This window comes from Schistocerca americana, unplaced genomic scaffold, assembly GCF_021461395.2.
Source record: "Schistocerca americana isolate TAMUIC-IGC-003095 unplaced genomic scaffold, iqSchAmer2.1 HiC_scaffold_112, whole genome shotgun sequence".
NCBI lineage: Eukaryota > Metazoa > Arthropoda > Insecta > Orthoptera > Acrididae > Schistocerca > Schistocerca americana.
Window position 1 is genome coordinate 110,001 of NW_025725176.1, and position 5,000 is coordinate 115,000.

Genomic DNA, 5,000 nt, shown 5'->3' on the forward strand with positions numbered 1-5,000 from the left:
AGACACTCTTATCACGCACTACTCTCTGCCTGTAACAGGCACAGAGACAATATGTAAGCACCAGCATGGAACAACACCCAGTGCATCCTCTCCGCCACATTAGACTATCCACACTATCATAACCAGACCGGGAGGTCCACTCACAAAACAGAATATCCCACCCTTCCGACAACCACCATTGCTCAGCTAAGCCACCAACACCCACACATGTCCTACACAGGGGTACACCCAACATCACAATACTGCCTCCTGTCACAGCACACAAACAATGGCAGGAATGAAAGACACAGGTCTGCCACAAGCATGGAATCAGAGCGCCGCCTGTTATGAGCCAAAGGTGCACCCTGACGTGGCAAATCAGATGATGCCGCAGTCATTTACTTACGATAATCACAATCAACAAACCGGCCCCCCCCCCCCCCCAAAACACCTTTCCTTACAACAATGTGTACCTTAACCTAACCCGTATTGTGCCTTAACCTAACCCGTATTGTGCCTTAACCTAACCCGTATTGTGCCTTAACCTAACCCGTATTGTCCCTTAACCTAACCCGTATTGTGCCTTAACCTAACCCGTATTGTGCCTTAACCTAACCCGTATTGTGCCTTAACCTAACCCGTATTGTGCCTTAACCTAACCCGTATTGTGCCTTAACCTAACCCACGTTGTGCCTTAACCTAACCCACGTTGTGCCTTAACCTAACCCACGTTGTGCCTTAACCTAACCCACGTTGTGCCTTAACCTAACCCACGTTGTGCCTTAACCTAACCCACGTTGTGCCTTAACCTAACCCACGTTGTGCCTTAACCTAACCCGTATTGTGCCTTAACCTAACCCGTATTGTGCCTTAACCTAACCCGTATTGTGCCTTAACCTAACCCGTATTGTGCCTTAACCTAACCCGTATTGTGCCTTAACCTAACCCGTATTGTGCCTTAACCTAACCCGTATTGTGCCTTAACCTAACCCGTATTGTGCCTTAACCTAACCCGTATTGTGCCTTAACCTAACCCGTATTGTGCCTTAACCTAACCCACGTTGTGCCTTAACCTAACCCACGTTGTGCCTTAACCTAACCCACGTTGTGCCTTAACCTAACCCACGTTGTGCCTTAACCTAACCCACGTTGTGCCTTAACCTAACCCACGTTGTGCCTTAACCTAACCCACGTTGTGCCTTAACCTAACCCACGTTGTGCCTTAACCTAACCCATATTGTGCCTTAACCTAACCCATATTGTGCCTTAACCTAACCCATATTGTGCCTTAACCTAACCCATATTGTGCCTTAACCTAACCCATATTGTGCCTTAACCTAACCCATATTGTGCCTTAACCTAACCCATATTGTGCCTTAACCTAACCCATATTGTGCCTTAACCTAACCCATATTGTGCCTTAACCTAACCCATATTGTGCCTTAACCTAACCCATATTGTGCCTTAACCTAACCCGTATTGTGCCTTAACCTAACCCGTATTGTGCCTTAACCTAACCCGTATTGTGCCTTAACCTAACCCGTATTGTACCTTAACCTAACCCGTATTGTGCCTTAACCTAACCCGTATTGTGCCTTAACCTAACCCGTATTGTGCCTTAACCTAACCCGTATTGTGCCTTAACCTAACCCGTATTGTGCCTTAACCTAACCCGTATTGTGCCTTAACCTAACCCGTATTGTGCCTTAACCTAACCCGTATTGTGCCTTAACCTAACCCGTATTGTGCCTTAACCTAACCCGTATTGTGCCTTAACCTAACCCGTATTGTGCCTTAACCTAACCCGTATTGTGCCTTAACCTAACCCACGTTGTGCCTTAACCTAACCCACGTTGTGCCTTAACCTAACCCACGTTGTGCCTTAACCTAACCCACGTTGTGCCTTAACCTAACCCACGTTGTGCCTTAACCTAACCCACGTTGTGCCTTAACCTAACCCACGTTGTGCCTTAACCTAACCCACGTTGTGCCTTAACCTAACCCACGTTGTGCCTTAACCTAACCCACATTGTGCCTTAACCTAACCCATATTGTGCCTTAACCTAACCCATATTGTGCCTTAACCTAACCCATATTGTGCCTTAACCTAACCCATATTGTGCCTTAACCTAACCCATATTGTGCCTTAACCTAACCCATATTGTGCCTTAACCTAACCCATATTGTGCCTTAACCTAACCCATATTGTGCCTTAACCTAACCCATATTGTGCCTTAACCTAACCCATATTGTGCCTTAACCTAACCCATATTGTGCCTTAACCTAACCCATATTGTGCCTTAACCTAACCCATATTGTGCCTTAACCTAACCCATATTGTGCCTTAACCTAACCCATATTGTGCCTTAACCTAACCCATATTGTGCCTTAACCTAACCCATATTGTGCCTTAACCTAACCCATATTGTGCCTTAACCTAACCCATATTGTGCCTTAACCTAACCCATATTGTGCCTTAACCTAACCCATATTGTGCCTTAACCTAACCCATATTGTGCCTTAACCTAACCCATATTGTGCCTTAACCTAACCCATATTGTGCCTTAACCTAACCCATATTGTGCCTTAACCTAACCCATATTGTGCCTTAACCTAACCCATATTGTGCCTTAACCTAACCCATATTGTGCCTTAACCTAACCCATATTGTGCCTTAACCTAACCTATATTGCGCCTTAACCTAACCCATGTTGCGCCTTAACCTAACCTATGTTGCGCCTTAACCTAACCTATGTTGCGCCTTAACCTAACCTACGTTGCGCCTTAACCTAACCTATATTGCGCCTTAACCTAACCTATATTGCGCCTTAACCTAACCTATATTGCGCCTTAACCTAACCTATATTGCGCCTTAACCTAACCTATATTGCGCCTTAACCTAACCTATATTGCGCCTTAACCTAACCTACGTTGCGCCTTAACCTAACCCACGTTGCGCCTTAACCTAACCCACGTTGCGCCTTAACCCAACCCACGTTGCGCCTTAACCCAACCCACGTTGCGCCTTAACCCAACCCACGTTGGGCCTTAACCCAACCCACGTTGCGCCTTAACCCAACCCACGTTGGGCCTTAACCCAACACACGTTGGGCCTTAACCCAACACACGTTGGGCCTTAACCCAACACACGTTGGGCCTTAACCCAACACACGTTGGGCCTTAACCCAACACACGTTGGGCCTTAACCCAACACACGTTGGGCCTTAACCCAACACACGTTGGGCCTTAACCCAACACACGTTGGGCCTTAACCCAACACACGTTGGGCCTTAACCCAACACACGTTGGGCCTTAACCCAACACACGTTGGGCCTTAACCCAACACACGTTGGGCCTTAACCCAACACACGTTGGGCCTTAACCCAACACACGTTGGGCCTTAACCCAACACACGTTGGGCCTTAACCCGCTCTGTAATTGTCATACGACGCGTTAAATTAGTGTAGTGTTGCCTAACTGCAACCCCCGCAATATAGTTTGCTACTCGCACTGCCTGGTCCCCAGTGTATCGCTTCATGTTAAACACCTTGCAGCGATACACTGTAATGTGGATGGCAGCAGGACGTACATGCTCAATGCCCTTCGCAGTTGTTCATTGGCATTCGCATGGCGAAGCACTTAGCCTACGCTGTGGTACGGCCTGTGTCAACTGTCCGCTGATGTTGTACGTCCAAATCACACACTGTACTGCACATTGGTCCTCATGTACTGAATGATACATCGTGGTACATGTGACCGTACAACGACTGCGCCAACAACGGCGAACCATGCGGTCCAACTGTTGTGCACTCAGCTATGTGTCGTCTCCCTATAAGAGCCGGATTGCAGTGTGGTATGCCCTGGATGGCGATCAGCATGAGCCGTCTGTTGATGTAGTGGCGCGTGTTGTCAGACGTAGTCGTCTCTTCTCACACACCGTGACAGCATGGTGCACTGCGTTCCACATCTGCGACATGCGACAGAGGCCGGTTGACAGTCGTTCGCGCAATGGACATCGCATACGTACGGGGGCCACCTTCCACGTGTTCGCGAAGCGTGCACATGTTGTTGCGTGTATGTGGGCAGACATAGTGTGTCGTGACACCTGACACAGGCATGCAACAATCGTTGAATTTGCAAATGGCGATGGACGTCTACGTTTGCTGGTGACGTTACGCAAATGAACAACTGGTAAACCGTTGTGGTGCGGTTGTTCTCGCTAGAGGTGAATCAGTGATGGCGACGATCGGTTGAGCTACCAACCGGTTGTTTCAGCGATACCCACCATGCCCACGAACGTGAATGGCATGTGGGTGTGAAGCGATACGCGGCGGTGGCTGGGTGGGACCGTCCCCGGCCGGTGAGGGGGGGCCTCCCGGCGTGCTGGCCGCGCGGTGCGTGGGCGCACGCGCTACAGCCGGCTGGTGGGGTCGGCCAGTGGCAGGCGCGCCGGCCGACGGAGGCGGCAGGCGGCGCAGCTGCGCGCCGGCGCACCCTGCACGCGGCGCCGTGCGGCCAAAGTAGGTCCTCGCGGGCCCGGTGCGAAGCGCGGTGGACATCTGCAGTGTGCTGGTCCGATTGAGGACTGTGTGCGCTGAGGATGCGCCGCCGCCCGGCGCTCGGCGCCGCGACGCCGTCTGCTGCTCGGTCGCCTCTGCGGTTCTCGCAGGTGGTTTGTATCGCAGCTGTGCGGACGTGTTGGCGCGTGCGCTGTGCTGGGAGAGTTCGCTTCGGCACCCAAGTGGGGCTTTTGTCCTTCTGTGGCGCTGGCGTTGGAGCTGCCGGCCACCGTAGGTGGCGCGTGTTGTCTCCCGCCGGCAATGCCACGACAGCACGCTCCCGGGCCTCTGTCGGCAGCGGCAAGCTCAGTTGGGAGCACGGGTGGTCGCACCTAAAGCGTCTACTCGCCAAACTCCGGGCGATTGCGCCTCTCTCGAACCCGACCAAGTACTTAGGACGGCGCTGCGCGCCGCCGGGACCTGAGAGGGTTTCGAGGTGTATCGTGCAGGGGAGCTCAGCCT